The following is a 19,479-nucleotide window of genomic DNA, read 5'->3' on the forward strand; positions in this document are numbered from 1 at the left end:
GGGTGAGGGGTATATAGAATCTACTCATTATTTCTTCCAGCTGCATGTCAGTTTAAGAATTGTCTCCAGGCTAGGTGTGGTGGCATATGCCTGTAATCTCAGCATTTTGGGAGGCCAAGGTGGGTGGATCACTTGAGCTCAGGAGTTTGAGACCAACCTGGGCAACATGGTGAAAACCCATCTCTACAAAAAGTAAAGACATTAGCCAGGTGTGGTGGTGCGTGCCTGCAGTCCCAGCTACTTGGGAGGCTGAGGTAGGAGGATCGCTTGAGCCCAGGAGGTCAAGGCTGCAGTAAGCTGTGATGGCACCATTCGACTCCAGCCTGGGTGACAGAGTGAGACCTTGCCTCAAAAAAAAAAAAAAAAAAGAAGAGAGAAAAAAAAAAAGAATTGTCTCCAAATAAAAAGTTTTGTAAATTGCCTGCCAACTATAAATAATTCAGCTTCTTAATCTTTAATAAAGGTAATAGGCCGAGTGCGGTGGCTCACGCCTATAACTCCAGCACTTTGGGAGGCTGAGGCGGGCAGATCATGAGGTCAGGAGATGGAGACCATCCTGGCCAACATGGTGAAACCCCATCTCTACTAAAATACAAAAAATTAGCCAGGCGTGATGGTGCACTCCTGTAGTCCCAGCTACTCGGGAGGCTGAGGCAGGAGAACTGCTTGAACCCGGGAGGCGGAGGTTGCACTGAGCTGAGATGGCGCCACGGCACTCCAGCCTGGCAACACAGCGAGATTCCATCTTACAAAATAAAATAAAATAAAGGTAATGGACAAAAACATATTGTACAATATTTGTTGAAAAATCACAGCACACTTTCTATATGAGAGATGCTGGATCTCTTGTATCGCCAGTTTTACTGAATCTCATAGAGGATCTACTGTTGTCCATTACACAGACAATAAAAAAATAATAAAACAAGGGTTGGGAAGTCAAATTGTCATTTTGTGTGCAGACAATTTGATTATCTGTACAAGCAAAAGTAAATGTTACACGGAAGTGATTCAAATTACTAAAAAAAGTTAGTTTAGTGAGGTGGTTGGCTGTAAGAACAATACATAATATCAGTTGTGTGTTATTTATACACCACGAAACAGGTATATAAGAAACAATATTCTTGAGAATTATATGAGATATAATTCACATACTGTACTCTTCACCAATTTTACGTGTATAAATCAATCATTGTTAGTGTATTTGCAGGATTGTGCAACATTCCTGACAATTTTTTTTACTTTTTTTGAGATGGAGTCTTGCTCTGTTGCCCACGCTGGAGTGCAGTGGCAAGGTCTTGGCTCACTGCAACCTCTGCCTCCCGGGTTCAAGCCAGTTCTCCTGCCTCAGCCTCCTTAGTAGCTGGGATTACACAGCCTCCTGAATAGTTGGGATTACAGGCGCATGCCACCACACCCAGTTGTTTTTATATTTTCACCATGTTGGCCAGGCTGGTCTCAAACTCCTGACCTCAGGTTATCCGGCACCTCAGCCTCCCAAAGTGCTGAGATTACAGGTGTGAACCACCGCACCTGGCCGACAGTTGTTTTTTTGAGACAGAATCTTACTCTGTCGCTCAGGCTGGAGTACAGTGGCGCGATCTTGGCTCACTGCAACTTCACCTCCCAGGTTCAAGCGATTCTCCTGCCTCAGCCTCCCGAGTAGCTGGGATTGCAGCTATGTACCACTACGCCCAGCTAATTTTTTGTATTTTTAGTAGAGATGGGGTTTCACCATGTTGGCCAGGCTGGTCTGAAGCTCCTGACCTCAAGTGATGTGCCTGCATAGGCCTCCCAAAGTTCTCTACAGTGTCTTTCAGAGAAGAGATGCAAAGGGAACCTTCTTAACACTTTTGTAAAAGGCTGTTTTTTCTCTAATCTTAAAAGCATATGAAGACCTTGCAAAGAAGAAAAACCACACACTAATATCCCTCATAAATATAGATGCAAAAATCCAAATAGAATGCAACATTGTATGAAAATAATTAGATGCTGTGACCACTCAAGGCTGGTCAGAGTTTGGAAATCAATTAATGTGGCCGGGTACGTTGGCTTATGCCTGTAATCCTAGCACTTTGGGATGCTGACGCAGATGGATTACCTGATGTCAGGAGTTTGAGACCAGCCTGGCCAACGTGGTAAAACCCTGTCTACTAAAAATACTAAATAAGCTGGGCGTGGTGGAATGCTCCTGTAATCCCAGCTCCTCTGAAGGCTGAGGCAGGAGAATCGCTTAGAACCTGGAACGCAGAGGTTGCAGTGAGCTGAGATTGCACCATTGCACTTCAGCCTGGGTGATAGAGCAAGACTCTGTCTCAAAAAAATAAATAAATAAATAAAAAATCTGTAACCCGCCACATCAACAGGCTGCAGAAGAAAACCATATCATGTCAATTGATGGACAAGAAGCATTTGATAAAATCCAACACCCATTCATGATAAAACCGAGCAAACTAGGAATAGAGAGGAACTTCCTCAACTTGGTAAAAAAAAAATCTACAAGAAACCTACTGCTAAGAGCATACTTAGTGGTGAAACACTGGATAGTTTCTCCCTAAGATAAGGAAACAAGATGTCCTGTCTCTTCACTCTTACTCAACATCTCATTGGAAATGGTAGGTAATGCCATAAGACAACAAAATAAGAGGCATACAGATGGGAAAGGAAGAAATAAAACTTTCTTCATACAGGCATGATTGCCTAAGGAGAAAATTCTAGAGAACTCCCAAAACTATTAAGTCTTTATAGCAAAGTTGGAGGATAGAAGCTTAATATAGAAAAATCAGTTCCTTTTTTCATTATGTAGTTGTGTTATTTGTCCTTTTATTGTTGAGTTGTAAGAGTTTTTTCCATATTCTGTTTAGCAGTCCCTAATTACATACATTATTAGCCAATATTTTTCTCCCATTTGTGGGTTGTCATTTTATTGTCTTTACTTTGTTCTTGGTAGCAAAAGAGTTTTTCATTCCATGAAGTCTAATTTGTTTTTTCTTTTGTTGCTTGTATTTTTGGTACTTTATCTAAGAGGGCTTTGTCTATCCCCAGGGCATGAAGATCCACTCCTGTATTTTCTTTAAGTAATGGCTTTTAAATGTAGACCTGTGATCCATTTTCAATTAGTTTTTGTATATGGTGTGAGGAAAGGAATAATTTTGATTGTTTTGTATACAAATATTCAGTTGTCTCAGCATCATTTCTTGAAAAGGTAATTTTTCTTTTTTCTTTTTTTTTTGAGAGGAAGTCTCTGATGCCCAGGCTGGTGGGCAGTGGCATGATCTTGGCTCACTGCAACCTCTGCCCCTGGGTTCACGCAAGTCTCCTGCCTCAGCCTCCTGAGTAGCTGGGATTACAGGCATGCGCCACCATGCTTGGCTAATGTCTTTGTATTTTTAGTAGAGGTGGAGTTTCACCATATTGTCCAGACTGGTCTTGAACTCCTGACCTTGTGATCTGCCTGCCTCAGCCTCCCAAAGTGCTAGGATTACAGGTGTGAACTACTGTGCCCAGCCGAAAAGGTGATTTTTCAACATTAAATTGTGTTGGCATCATTGTTGAAAATTAACTGAACATAATATATAGTAGTGTTTATTTGTGAACTCTCAATTTTATTTCATATGTTTTCCTCTATGCCAGTATCATACCATCTTGATTATTGTAATTTTGTAGCAAATTTTCAAATTGAGAAGTGTATGTCTTCTAACTTTCTACTTCTTTTTTAAGATTGTTTTGATTATATTCAGTTCCCTAAATTTCCACATGAAATTTTAGACCAGCTTGTTAGTTTCTCCAAAAAGGCAGATGGGATTTTGGTAGGGATTGTGTTGAGTTTAGGTATTAATTTGGCAGTTATTGCCATCTTAACCATATGAACACTGTTCAGTGCCTTTCCATTTATTTAGGCTGTCTTTAATTTCTTCCATCATTGTTTTGTGGTTTTCAGACTATAAGCTCTGTATTTTCTTGATTAAAGTTATAAGTATTTTATTCTTTTTGATGCTATTGTAAATGGAATTTATTTTATTTATTTACTTATTTGAGACAGAGTTTTGCTCTTACTGCCCAGGGTGGAGTGCAATGGTGCGATCTCGGCTCACTGCGTCTCAGCCTCCCAAGTAGCTGGGACTACAGGCACATGCCACCATGCCTGGATAACTTTTTTGTATTTTTAGTATAGATGAGGTTTCCCCATGTTGGCTGGGCTGGTCTCAACCTCCTGACATCAGGTGATCCAGCCACCTCGGCATCCCAAAGTGCTGGGATTACAGGCTTGAGACATTATGCCCGGCCAGAATTATTTTTAAATTTTCATTTATGATTTGTTTGTTGTTAGTGAACTTGCACCCTGCAACATTGTTGAACTCTTTTATTAGTTTTAATAGTGTTTCAGCAGATTCTTTAAGATTTTCTATATGCATGAGTAGTCAACTGCAAATACAGATAGTTACACTTTTGTTTTCAATCTAAATTCCCCTTCCCCTTGCTTTTCTTGACTAGAATCTCCTGTGTGATGTGTAACCAGCAAGAGGACATTCTTGTCTTCTTTTTGTTCTTAGAGTAAAATCACTGTACCTTTCATTATTTAGTATGATGTTAGTGGTGGACTTTTTGTAGATGCCTTTAATCAGGCTGAGGAAGTTTAACTCTATTCCTGATTTGCTGATTGTTTTTATAGAGAAGATGGTCATTGGATTGTGTTAAATGCTTTTTCTCTGTATACTGAGATGATCATGTGGTTATTGTTTCTTTTCTACTTACGTGGTGTATTAATTGATTTTCAAATGATAAACCAAACTTGAATTACTAGGATAAATCACACTTGATAATTGTATGTAATCCTTTTTATATACTACTGGATGAAATTTGCTAGTATTTTGTTGAGGATTTATAGGTCTGTAATCATGACACATGCATTTGTAGTTTTTTCATGTCTGATTTTGGTACCAGAGTAGTAGTATTGGGATCATAGAATGAGCTGGCAAGTGTTTCTTCTTATTTTCTTGGAGTTTTTGAGTAATTGATAATTCTTTTTTAATGTTTGATAAAATTCTCCAGTGAACCCTTATGGATCTGGGTTTTTTTTTTTTTTTTGTAATGGGAAGTTTTCTTGTCTGTTTTTTGTCTTTTTTGAGACAGGGCCTCACTATATTGCCCAGGCTGGAGTGCAGTGGTGCAGTCGTGGCTCACTGCAGCCTGACTTCCCAGGCTCAGGCAATTTTCCCACCTCAGCCTCCCAAGTAGCTGGGACTACAGGCATATGCCAGCACACCCAGCTAATTTTTTGTATTTTTTTTTGTAGAGATGGGGTTTCACCATGTTCCTGGGCTGGTCTTAAAGTCCTGAGTTCAAGTGATCCACCTGCCTTGGCCTTCCAAAGTGGTAGGATTACAGGCATGAGCCACTGCATCCCACCTGTAATGGGGAGTTTTAAATTTACAACTTCAATCTTTTTACTTGTATAGGTCTTTTCAGATTTTTCTTTTTCTACTTGAGTTGGTTTTAGTTGTTTTTGTTTTATGGATTTTTCCATTTTGTTGAAGTTAAATAATTTGTTGGCATACATTGTTCATACCATTCTTTGTAATTATTTTTATTTCTGTAAGAGTACTAGTAATACATCTTTAATCCCTACTTTTAGTAATTTGAACCTTCTCTCTCTTTTTTTCTTTTTCAAGGTCAGTCTAGCTAGAGGTTTGTATATTTTGTTGATCTTTTCCAGGAATCAGCTATTGTTTTTCTGTTCTCTAGTTCATTAATTTTTACTCTATAATCTTTCTGCTTTCCTGCCTTCTGCTTGATTTGGTTTTGTATTGCTGCTCCTGTCCAAGTGTTTTAAGGTGGAAAATTAGTTTACTGATTTGAGATCTTTTTAAATATGGTTATTACAGCTACAAATCTCTAAGGATTGCTTTATCTGTGTTCCATAAGTTTGAGTATGTCTTCATTTTTCTCTCAAAGCATTTTTTCTAATTTCCCTTCTTATTGCTTCTTTAACTTTTTTTTTTTAACTTCGGAATGTGTTGTATAATTTTTGCATGTTTGTGCATTCTAAAAATTCCTTTGTCTTACTGATTTGTAATTTTGACTGTGGTCAGAGAATCATTTTAAATTTATTCTGGGGAATGTTTCATGTGTACTTTTGAAGAATACCTGCTCCACTGTTCGAGTGGAATGTTCTGTCTATATCTCTTAGATCTGGTTGCTTTAGAGTGTCATCTATATCTTCTGTTTCCATGTTTATATTGTGCCCAATTGTCCTAACCATTATTGAAAATGGGATATTACAGTTTGCAATAAGTATTGTATACTTGTATATTTTTTTCTTTTAATTCTGTCAGTTTTTGCTACACATACTTTGAGGCTCTGTTAGTAGTACATATGCTTAGAATTGTTATGTCTCCTTTATTGATTGACCCTTTTATTGTTATATTAATAAAATTCCCCTCTTTATCCTTAGTAAAATTTTTGTATTAAAGTGTATTTTGTGTGATATTAGGATAGCTACTCCAGCCTTATAGGTGCCATGTGCCGGATATATCTTTTTCTGTTTTCAAATTTTCAACCTGTTTGTATCTATCTCTTATAGACAGCACATGGTTGGATTTTCACACTTTTGACAACCTGAGAATTGTTGCTTTTTGATTGGATTTTCAAATCATTCCCTTTTTCCTATTGTTATTGCTATGCAGATGGTTCCTGACTTAAAATGGTTTGACTTATGATTTTTTAACTTTTCAATAGGTTTTTTGGGTTGAAACCCCTTTGTATGTTTAGGATTTACAGAGGTTCAACTTACTATTTTTTCTGTCCTTACTAGAATGTATTTCCATTTTAAGTGGAAAAACAATATTTTCAACTAATTTGACTATTATCAGGATGTAACTTGATCGTAAGTCAAGGAGCATCTGTAGTTGGTTTTACCTCTGCCATTTTTGTTTTCGGTCTCCTGCTTTTTTGGTACTCTATTCCTTTTACTTTTGCTTTCTTTTACATGACATGAATATATTTTATTTTATTATTTTTATAGGTTTCGAGGGTACAAGTGCAGTTTTGTTACCCAGGCATAGCACATAGAGGTGAAGTCTGGGCTTTTAGTGTGGCCATCAGCAGAATAGCACCCATCAAGTAATTTCTTATCCTTCACCCTCCTCCCCACCCCTCCAAGTGTCCAGTGTCTCTCATTCCACTCTCTGTGTTTATGTGTATACAACATGAAATGAATATATTTTAGTATAACATTTTAATTTTTAAAATTACGATGTCCCTTTGAAAATTTATTTACCTAGTGGTTGCTCTAGAACTTACCTAATAAGTCTTGCCTTATCAAAATCTACTTCAGATTTCTGCTTCCTTAACTCTAGTAAAATACAGAAACATTACTTATATGTATCTCTATTTTCTCTTCTCTATTTGTTATTTTTATATATATTACATATATATTTAAAACCCAACAGTACATTGTATGCAGGCTGAGCATTCCAAATCCGAAAATCTCAAATGCTCCCAAATCTGAAACTGAGTGCCAACATGCTCAACATGCTCGAAGGAAATGCTTGTTGGAGCATTTCAGATTTTAGATTTCTGGATTTGGGAAGCTCAACCAGTAAGTATAATGTAAACATTCCAAAATTTGGAAAAAATCTAAAGTGAGAAACACTTTTGATGCCAAGCATTTCAGATAAGGGATACTCAACCTGTAATTGTTACTTTATGTCATTTGATGGCTTTTTTTTGTTGTTGCTTTTTTTTTTTTTACTTTAAGTTCTGTGATACATGTGCAGAATGTGGAGGTTTGTTATATAGGTATATGTGTTCCATGGTGGTTGACCCATCTTCTTAAGTTTCCTCCCCTTGCCCCTACACCTCAACAGGCCCCAGTGTGTGTTGTTCCCCTCCCTGTGTTCATGCGTTGATGTCTTTTAAAGAAGCTGAAAGAAAGATAGGAAGTATCTATTCGTAGAGTTTGTTATACTAACCTTCTTATTCATCATTTCTGCTTCAATTCATTTGTTTGTGTGGATTCAGAGTTACCATCTAGTGTAATTTCCTTACTCTGGCACAGATTTGTTCCTCTGTCTTTTTTTTTTTTCCCCTGGGAGTCTCGCTTTGTTGCCCAGGCTGGAGTGCAGTGGCACCATCTGGGCTCACTGTAACCTCCTGCCTCCTGGGTTCAAGCGATTCTCCTGTCTCAGCCTCCCGAGTAGCTGGGATTACAGGCATGTGCCACCACAGCTAATTTTTGTGTTTTTAGTAGAGATGGGGTTTTGCCATGTTAGCCAGGCTGGTCTTGAACTCCTGACCACAGGTGATCTGCCTGCCTTGGCCTCCCAAAGTGCTGGGATTACAGGTGTGAGCCACCACACCCAGCCACTCTATTTTTTTGCTTTATTCTTTTTTTTTTTTGCTTTGTTATTTGTTTCCTTGTTTATCAATGTATTTATTTATTTATTTTTGAAACAAGGTCTCTCTGAGTCATCGAGGCTGGAGTGCCGTGGTAGGATCCCAGCTCATTGCAGCCTCAACTTCCTGGGCTCAAACAATACTCCCACCTCAGCCTCCTGAATAGCTGAGACTATAGGTGTGCACCACTGTGCCCAGCTTATTAAACAAATTATTTTTTAGAGATGGTGTCTCAGTATGTTGCCTAAGCTGATCTTGAAGTCCTGGGCTTAAGTGATTCTCCTGCTTCAGCCTCCCAAAGTGTTGGGATTACTGGCATGAGCCACTGTGCCTGGCCTGTCTTATTGTTAAATACATTGCATTTTTATATGTTATAGGTCCAACAATACAGTTATAAACATTGACTTATACATATTTGCTTATTAGATTGGGTAGGAAAAGAAAGGAGAAAAAATGTGCCTTTTTTACTCTCTCGTATCATTGCTTTTACCCACAATAATTGTGGATTTGAACTAGTGTTTGAAATCACTTGTTTTCACCCTAAAGAACTTCTTTTCTTTCTTTTATGGTTAGTGTACTTGCAATGGATTCTCAAGTTTTTTTGGTTTCTATTTGTTTTTTAATTTGAGGATTTTTAATTTTCACCCTCTGTTTTGCAAATAGTTCTGCTATTTTAGGCGACAGGTTATTAAAAAAGCTGGAAACCATCATTCTCAGCAAACTATCACAATACAAAAAACCAAACACAGCATGTTCTCACTCACAGGTGGGAATTGAACAATAAGAACACATGGACACAGGAAGGGAAACATCACACACCAGGGACTGTTGTGGGGTAGGGGGAGGGGGGAGGGATAGCATTAGGAGATATACCTAATGCTAAATGACGAGTTAATGGGTGCAGCACACCAACATGGCACATGTATACGTATATAACAAACCTGCACGTTGTGCACATGTACCCAAAAACTTAAAGTATAATAATAATAAAATTAAAAAAAAATAGCTGTGTGACCCCAGGTCAAATTCTGTAAGCCTTAGCTTCTTTATTTGACAACTGGGAACACAATATTTTCCCCACCTCCCCCCAACAACTCCACCAGTATTGTGGTGAAGATCAAAGAAATAATTTCCTGTATGAATAAAAGGTATTTCATTGCAAAAAAAAAAAAATTTTTTTTTCAGTCACTGAATATGTCATCCTGCCTCCTTCTGGCCTCTACGTAGTCTCTGATGAGAAGCCATATGTTAATCTTACGACATTCCCTTCATGTGAGAAGTTGTATTTCTCTTGATGCTTTCAAGATTTTCTCTTCGTCAACAGATGTGCAAGTTTTTGGCCTCTTTTTTTTTTTTTTTGTTTAATGCAACACTTCATGAACTTGTGTGTCATTCTTGTGTAGCTGCTGCGCTAATCTTGGTATTGTTCCAGTTTTAGTATATGTGTTGCAAGGTGAGCATAGCCATTCATTTGTTTGAATATTTTTTCTGCTACTTGATATTTCTCCACTCCTTCTGGTACTTCTGTTATGAATATATTGGTGTAGTTAATGGTGTTCCTCATTTTTTTGAGCATTTCTTCATTTTTCATCACTCTTATTTCTCTCTGTTCTTTAGATTACTTAATCTCTATTGATCCATCTTTAAGTTTACTGATTATTTTGCCAGCTACAACCTTTCTTTTCTTTTCTTTCTTTTTTTTTTTTTTTTTTTTTTGAGATGGAGTTTCTCTCTTGTTGCCCAGGCTGGAGTGCAATGGCACTATCTCAGCTCACTGCAACCTCTGCCTCCCAGGTTCATGCAATTCTCTTGCCTCAGCCTCCAGAGTAGCTGGGATTACAGGTGCGTGTGCTACCACACTCAGCTAATTTTTTTTGTATTTTTAGTAGAGACGGGGTTTCACCACGTTGGTCAGGCTGGTCTTGAACTCCTGACCTCAGGTGATTCACCTGCCTTGGCCTCCCAAAGTGCTGGGATTTCAGACATGAGCCACCCTGCCTGGCCCAATCTTTTGTTGAGTCATTCTAGTGAGTTTTCCATTGCGGTTATAATTTTTGAATCCAGAATTTTCATTGTATTCTTTTCTGTCTTCTTATTGATATTTTCTGTTTGATGAGGCATCATCATACTCCCTTTTCTAAGTAGTGTTTCCTTATGAACATATTTATTTTTATTTTTTATTTTGACAGTCTCGCTCTGTCACCCAGGCTGGAGTTCAGAGGCATGATCTCAGCTCACTGCAGCCTCCGCCTCCCAGGTTCAAGTCATTCTCTTGCTTCAGCCTCCAGAGTAGCTGGGATTACAAGTGCCTGCTACCACGCCCAGCTAATTTTTGTGTTTTTAGTAGAGACAGGGTTTCACCATGTTGACCAGGTTGATCTTGAACTCCTGACCTCAGGTGACCCACTTGCCTCGACCTCCCAAAGTACTGGGATTACAGGTGTGAGCCACTGTGTCTGGCCCGAACATATTTATAATAGCTGCTTTGAGGTCAGCTAAGTCTGATAGCTGGGTCTTCTCAAGGGCAGTTGCTGTTGCCTGTTGTTTTTCCTGTATATAGGTGACAGTCTCCTGTTTCTTTGTATGTCTTGTAATTTTTTTGTTGAAGTATAGACATTTTAGAGAATACTTTGTGCTTCCTCTAGATACTGGTTCCTCTATTCTCTCTAGGGCTTGTTGTTATTTATTTAGGTGACTTGACTGTACTATTTGAGAGAAGCTTTTTCACTCCCATTGGGTTCTCACTGATGTTGCTTGTCAGAGGGCTCCTCCTTGGAAATGCACACTATCTTTGGGATGGCAGTGGTGTTAACAGTGCTCTCTTTGAGTGTCTCTTTCTGTGATTGCTGTGTTAGCCTGTCTGCCTCTGTTGCTGTTATACTTTGCTGATAGCCGCTACTGATTGCTGACGTATTGCTCTATTGTTTTCAACACTGTCCTGGACCATGTGTTGCTCTTAGTTTGCTCTTGTTAAATTTGGGTTCCTTCTAGAGGGTTGTCTTTGAGGCTTTGAGTTTGCTTTTTATGTTGCCATTCTGAAAGTCACCTCCTAGAAAACATAAATTTAAAAATCATTACTGTAGAAAATCTGTGTATGTGTTTGTATGAGTGTTTCTGGTAGATAGGAACACATCTAATTGCCCTGGATGTCTCTTCTTAGCCATCTCTTTCCCTTGCTCTCTCCAGTAAACTTTCAGTTGGTCTGTGGTTTAGCTTGTTGCTGTCATAGAACTGCCACCCTCTTCTTAATTGGTTATCATTGAATTTCCATTCTTTTTGAGGGTGACCTTACGCTTGCACTCACCCACACTCTGCTCTGAACAAAGTGAGTTTTCTGGAGGAGAGTTTGGGAACTCTCTGTCCTTACAGCTGGCCCTAGGTGAGAGTCCTGCTCCATTATTCAGTATCTAGAGGCTACAGCAGTGTTTTGCTTTTCTCTGGGTGAGTGATACTGTGCTTTATGATCAGGGATCTGGGTTGGGGCAGTAGTCTCTGGTCTTCTTGGTTTCTTTTGGAATCTCTTCTCAATGACCTAGGTGGGCATTGTACTCCGCTATTCTCAGACTGCCATGACTGGGCTGGATATTTTAATTGGGGTGGTGGAGGAAGCTGGCTCAAGGCCTTTTGGCAGTTCTTTTCTAGAATATGAAGCTGTAGGGGTTGAGGAGCACTGGTGGCTTGCAGGAGATAGATGCACACAGAGAGAGGTCTGGAGATCTGTAAAGGGGCCTCCATGAATGTTCAGCAAAGGACTAATCGGCTCATGTATATGAGGAAATGAGTGAAATAACTTTTGAAAAGAATCAAAGGGAACAGTACACAATACTCACATAGGGCCTGGAAAAGGACTGATCCTGCCAGCCAGAGTAGAAAAACTCGTAATTCAGAGTATTGGGTAGAGTGTTCAGAAAGGTCTTTTCTCCGTGGTGAGGAGTAATGTGCCCCAAACTGAGCACTGCTCCAGATTTGCCTAACAAATCATAAAAGCAAGACCTGAAACTGTCACATTGTTTCCAAGTGACTTAAGTGCATCCTAGAAAAAAGCACAAAAATACTTATAGGAAGCCAAAAGGACCCAGCATCCAAACAAGTAAAACTCTCAGTCTTCTGTCCATTGAAATATTACCGGACTTACAGACATGTGGGAAAACATGAGCTTTCTCAAAGAGACTAACCAGGAAATTGAAATGGACTCAGAATTGCCATAGATATTAGAATTAACTGACAAGTTCATTGAAAATAGTATTATAATTGGATTCCATATGTTCTAAAACTTAAGTAGAGACATGGAAGATTTAAAAAAAAAATCAAAATTCAGTATAACAGAAAAGATAGAAATCATTTTTCTAGAAATGAAAACTATAATGCTTGACATGAGAAATACATGGCCAGCCATTGTTGTCTCAGGCCTATAATCCCAGCACTTTGGCAGGCCAAGGGAAGGATCTCCTGAGCTCAGGAGTTTGAGACCAGCCTGGGCAACATGGTGAAACCTTGTCTGTACCAAAAATGCAACAGCAAAAAAATTAGCTGGGTGTGATGGTGCATGCCTGTGGTCCTAGCTACTTGGGAGGCTGAGGTGGGAAGATCACTTGAGCCTGAGAGGTGATGTTTCAGTGAGCCAAGATTGCACCTCTGCACTGCAGCCTGGGTGATGGAGTGAGACCGTCTCCCCCCCCCGCCGCCAAAAAAAAAAAAAAAAAAAAAAGAATAACACATAGGGCAACAACTAATGGCAGTTTAAACATTGCAGAAGAAAAAGATTACTGAACTTAACATAGTAATAGAAGCCATCCAAATGAAACAGAGAAAAAACATATGTGAAAAATAAGCAAGCCCTTGGGCTGGGTGTGGTGGCTCACTCCTGTAATCCCAGCACTTTGGGAGGCCGAGGCCTATGGATCACGAGGTCAAGAGATCGAGACTATGTTGGCCAACATGGTGAAACCCCGTCTCTACTAAAAGTACAAAATTAGCTGTGCGTGGTGGCAGGCGCCTGTAGTCCCAGCTACTCGGGAGGCTGAGGCAGGAGAATCATTGTACATGGGAGGCGGAGGTTGCAGTGAGCCGAGATTGCACCACTGCACTCCAGCCTGGCAATAGAGCAAGACTCTGTCTCAAAAAAAAAAAAAAAGCAAGCCCCTGTGAGCTTTAAGAGAACTTCAAGTAGTCTCTAACACAGATGGAATTGGAGTCTGTAAAAGGAAAGTGGGAAAAGAACAGAAAACAATATTTTGAGATGATGAAAAAATGTCCAAATGTGATGGGAACTTACTGATCTAAGAAGCTCATCAAACCCTGAGCACAAGAGGCATGAAGAAAACTACACTAAGCCACATGAGTCATAACCAGAATGCTCTAAATCAGTGTTAAAATGAAATCCTCAAATCAGTCAGAGACAAAGGACATGTTTTATGGAGGAACAAAGGTAAGGTTGATAGCAGATTTCTCCTTAAATGAGGCAACAGAGAAAAGAGTAGAACATTATTTTTAGTTTTAAAAGCAAAAAAACTTAACGTAGAGTTATATACTCAGTAAAAATAGCTATAAGAAACAGTGAAGAAATAAGGACATTCCAGTTAAACAAAGCTGAAAGATTTCCTCTCCAGCAGACCTGCACCACAAGAGGTGTTCTGATGTCTGATGGAAATCTGGATCTACCTAGGGGGATGAAGGACAGGAAATATTGACTACTTGGATATGTATACAAGATATTTTTCTTCATGTAAATCTCTAAGTATATTGACTTTATACAAAAATAACATCAAATGTATTGTGGGGTTTATAACATATTTAAAATATATGACTATCATAGCCTAAAAAGGCTGTGAAAAAGAAGTAAAGTATATACTATTGGAAGATCCATATATGTACTATTTCTGAAAAGTACACTGCAAAAGCTTTTATAAACATTGATGATCACAGAAAATATAAATGGTCTAAAACACCCCATTTAAAGGCAGAGATTTCTTGATAAGATAAATAAAAGTAAGATCCAGTCATGCTGCCTACAAAGGAAACATGTTAGATTCAAAGACAGATAAACAAAAAGAATGGGAAAAGATATAGAATGGTAAAATTATTCACAAGGCTGCAGTGATGTGACAGTCAGATGAAATAGCTTTCAGAGCCAGGAATACCAGTGATAAAGATTTTTTTCATATTGATAGAGATCCATTCATCGAGAGGATTTAACAATCCTAAGCTTTAGGTTAGTAATGGATTTACAAAATATTTGAAGCAAAATCTGATAGACCTGGAAGGAGAAATAGATCCACAGTTATAATCAGAGGTTTTAGCATCCTTTGAATAATTGATAAAACAGGAAAAGGAAAAGGAGCAAAGATATAATAGACTTAACCCTAAATAACTTAATTGACATTTATAAAATATCTTCTGCACCCTCCTCCCCAAATAAAACAGTGGAATATACATTCTTTTCAAGGGCAGATGAATGAATATATTAACAAAGGTAAATCACATTCTTGATTATAAAGCAAATCTTAATAAATGTAAAAGGATTGAAGTCATATAGAGTATTTTCTCCCACCATAAGGGGTTTAAATTTAGTTAAAAATCAATAACAGAACTATCTATAAAATCCCTAATAGTTGGAAACTGAATATACTTCTACATAATGGATTCTTCAAAGAAGAGTTCAAAGGGGAAATTAGAAAGTATTTTGAACTTTGGGTTAATGAAAACAGAATTTATGGGAGATTTACATATAGGAAATTTAGGTATAGCAAATATAAAATACCTATAATACTCATTGATTTCATTGTTTTCCATTTTGATCCTTACTCCTTTTTTCTACTTACTTTTGGGTTTAATTTGCTTTTTTCTAGCTTTTTAAGGTGGAAGCACCTGAGGTCATTGATTTGAGATCTTTCTTAGGCAACACAAGTACCCATTGTGTGTGTTTGTATTATGTGCGTATATATCTACCATATGTAAATGCATATATGAAGTTTCTCATATATGGGATATAATGTATTATGTGTAATGTATATTAATGTGTAAATTTCACATATAGGGAATTTCATATGTGTATGTATTTATGTATATGTATATATCTAATATACACATGTATGAAGTTTAACTTGTGTTGGATAAGAAGAAAGGTCTAAATCAATGGTCTTAGCTACTTCCACTTTGAGAATGTAGAAAAGAAGACAAATCCATACAGTAGAGGAAGAAAGGAAATAGCAAAAAACAAAATGGAGAACAATATAATCTGTAGAACCAGAAAAACAGTTGAGAAAATCAGTGAAACCGAAAGCTGTTTCATTGAGAAGATCGATAAAATGGATAAACTTCTAGGTGGAACAGATTATCAATATCAAAAATAAGAATGATGAATCACTGAAGATTCTATAGATATCATGAAGGAAGTGAGGAAATACTATATCTGTAAGTTATCAATTTGACGATTTTGATGAACAGTTTCCTTCAAATAAACAGCTACTACTGCTTACTTCAAAACAAATAGATAACCTTTCCACAAAGAAAACCCCAGGTCCCCAGATGCTTCAGTAGTGAATTCCAGCAAACAATTAATAGTACCACTTCTATACAGACTTTTCCAGAAAATTCAAGAAGAGGGAATACTTCCTAAATAATTCTTTGAGTCCAGCATTGCCCTAATAACAAAACGAGACAAAGACACTGCAAGGAAAGAAAGCTATAGACCAGTGTCCTTCATGAACATAAATTCAAAAACTCTAGGGATTGGAAACCAGTGGTGTATAACATGGTTATTAATACCTCATGACCAAATGTGGTTAATCCCTGGCAGGCTTTTTCAACATTTGAAAAGCAGTCAGTGTAATTCCCTGTGTCTAGGCCAACTTCATAGCTAGGTGACCTGTGCAGTCACATGTTGCTGCACTCTTGTAAGAAGGGATCCTGTACTTGGCTTAATGCCCTGTTGTTGCCATCTTGAAGTTCTTCACAGTTTTATCTTTGAACTTGTGATTTGTATGTAAAGTCTGATGGACACTGGACTATGTGTGCAAGTAGACAGGATACTTGAGAGGCAGTGCCCTACTAAGCTGTTGGTCTGTGTAGTATGGCCTGGGAGTGTCCTGGAATTGTGTGTGGGTAGCCAGGGCCATGACCTTTGTCTGCATTGGTTGCAGCAGCAGCAAACTCAAAAACAGTTGCACCCCAGAGAGGACCCGCAGTGTGAGGCTGGCTTGCTTGTCTCTCCCCTGAGCCTGTCCCTCTGACATTCTTAGGAAATACTAATTTTCTGGGCTGAATACTGGGGCAGTAACTTCCAGCTTTCAGGCAGTCACCATTGTCAGTAAAGTATTAGAAAATAAAAGCATACTTGTGGACATTGTGTTAAGGCACACTAGGCAGTTCCTAGAATTCTTTGGAGTGTAGATTCTCTGGTCTTAAGAACTGCTGCAACATTGCAAAGCAAATATCCACAGGCTTAGAAATAGGAATTTCATTTGATGGGAGAGAACATGATTTTCATATAAAATTTTGGATGAATCAAGTATTAACAAAGAAGTCAATTTTAAAAATAGTTTTTTTTTTTTTACATTTGAAAATACAGCAATACACTGCATAAACAGGTGTTTCCAGTTATATATGCAAATCATGAAGCCATTTTTGGTTTCTTGTACAAGATGTAGGAAATGTCAGAGGAAACATTAAAATGCCATTGTATAAATTTACATGTAAAATTGAATTCTGCTTTGTACAAAACTAATATTCACGAAGAATTAATTTCAGAGAACTGCTACTCCAGTCTTTATATATACTGAAACTTGTATTTTTTTAACTTTTATTGTGCAATAATGTATCAGAAATCAGAAATTTAACCCATATTGTCACAACGTATAAAGAACCAACAGGTTCCTAATGATCGCATCAGCTGAAAAATCAACCTTCTCAAAATTAAAAATGAGCAAAAATTACTTACCTTGCATTTGCCAAGAATACATGTTACTTTCAATTATATATTGAAAATAAAGTTGCTAAAAATATAAATTTTGATGACTTAAATGAATTTGCAAAAAGAGGGCCAGAAAATCTTATGATCAATCAAGATATCATATTAAAAACTATTAGTAATTGTTGTATCATTTAAAGTTATTACAACAAAACTTTTTTGTGATTTGTAAATTTGTTATTATATATTACGATTATACCTATTACATTTTACAAGTAATAAAATATATTAAAAGAAAAAAGCATAATTTATTTTACCTTTTACTATACTTCTTTTTATACATTCTGAGTAACTGCCTCACATTTTTATTTTGCACTGGCCCCATCAATTATGTAGTCATCTCTGCCCTGTATTAAAAAGAAAAAAACAGAAAAAAAGTCAAATCCATGTGACCATTTCAATATATGCAGACAAGGCATTTGACAAAATTTAGCATCCATTTCTGATTAAAACTCTCAAATGAAGAATAGAAGATAACTTTCTTTAATCTGATAAAAGTCATCTATAGAAAATGTACAATTGACATTGTATATAATTGTGAACAACAGAATGATTTCTTTCCAATATCAGGAACATGACAAGGATGTCCACCCATACTTGATAGTGTAATATATACTACCTAGTATAACCAGGGAAGAAAAAGAAAGGAGATTAGAATAGAAAAGAAGTAGAAATGTCTTTATTCACAAAAGATATGATTATCTATGTAGGAAATCTAGTGGAGTCACCCAAGAAAAAGAATGGGAAAAATAATGACTATAATTATTAAGTGTAGCTAGGTGGCAGGAGAATAATATATAAAAATGAATTTTACTTCTATATATTAGCAGTGATCAATTGGAACTTGAAATTTTTAAAAGTTCCATTTGCAATAGTATCAAAAATATTTTTTTTGCAGCTATGTCTGGCAAAAGATGTGAAAGACCACACTAGAAACAATAACCCACTGCAGAGAGAAATTGAAGACCTAAACAAGTGGAACTCCCTGCTTATGTCAGAAAGCTCAATATTGCTAACATGTTTTGTCGTTAACATGACTTATAGATTCAAAATAATATAATTCCATGTAGTAATTAGCAGGATTTCTTGTAGTAATTGAGTACGTAATTCTAAACTTTATGTGGAAGTACACAGGAACTAGAATAACTAAAACTTTGAAAAATAAAAGCTGAGTTGTATGGATAGGATTACCTGATTTCAAGACTCAAAGTAAAAGTTTGCTGAGACTTGGTCTTTTTGTCCAGAGTACTTTTTCTTCAATTTTCACATCTAGTAGTTTTATTAAGATATGTTTTGGAGAAAACTGTTGCTGAACATTTTTCCCAGGTTCATGATGGTTCCTTTGAATATGTGGATCAGGTCTTTTATTTTTGGACAGTTTTCTTAGATTATACTTTTTAATATTAGATTTATTCTGTTGTTTTTTCTTCTTTAAGGACTGCAATAACATATATAATTTTATTTATTTATTTAATTGTAGACCGTCTTTATCCAGAACTTTCTTTCTGATCCAATTTTCTTTTTTCTTACTCTTTTAAAATTATTGCTGCTGCTTTTTCTTGTTTCATTCTCCTTTGCAATGCTGTTTATTCAAGTTTCAGTCAAGTGTAGTTTCCCCTTTGGCTCTGTATCAGTTTACTCAGGCTGCTGTAACAAAATTCAACAGACTGGGTAGCTTAAATAAATTTTCTCACAATTGTGGAGGCTGAAAGTCTAAAGTCAAGGTGCCAGCAGGGTTGGTTTCTGGTTAGGTCTCACTCCTTGGCTTGCAGATGGCATTTTCTTCTGGTGTCCTCACACAGCCTTTTTTCTGTGCATATGACCAGTGGTTGGGGGTGGTGGGTTGGGGGAGAAAGAGAGCTCATGCATGTGCTTTCCAGTATCCTCTTCTTCTTATAAGGACACCAATGCCATTGTATTTGTGTCTTACCCTTATGACCTCATTTAACCTTAGTTAATCTCCTTAAAGTCCCCATCTTCAAATACAGTCACACTGGAGGTTGGGGTTTTAACATACACATTTTTGAGGGGCACAGTTTAGTCCATAACAGATTCCTTAATAAGGAATGTCTTTAATAAGTCTTAATAAGACTTGAATTACAAGTCTTATTTTCTGT

General features: G+C 37.3%; 1 protein-coding gene and 1 long non-coding RNA gene across 11 annotated transcripts in view; both read left to right on the forward strand.

The window, feature by feature from the left end:
• Positions 1 to 19,479, forward strand: part of LOC100984084 (zinc finger protein 33A) — a 46,221-nt gene that overhangs the window by 21,002 nt on the left and 5,740 nt on the right. The window lies entirely within an intron of this gene.
• Positions 5,320 to 17,314, forward strand: LOC129393199 (uncharacterized). The gene is made up of 2 exons (XR_008619908.2): positions 5,320 to 5,373; positions 5,670 to 17,314. It is a non-coding gene; the product is annotated as an uncharacterized LOC129393199 (long non-coding RNA).

The sequence above is a fragment of the Pan paniscus genome, chromosome 8, assembly GCF_029289425.2.
Source record: "Pan paniscus chromosome 8, NHGRI_mPanPan1-v2.0_pri, whole genome shotgun sequence".
Lineage (NCBI taxonomy): Eukaryota > Metazoa > Chordata > Mammalia > Primates > Hominidae > Pan > Pan paniscus.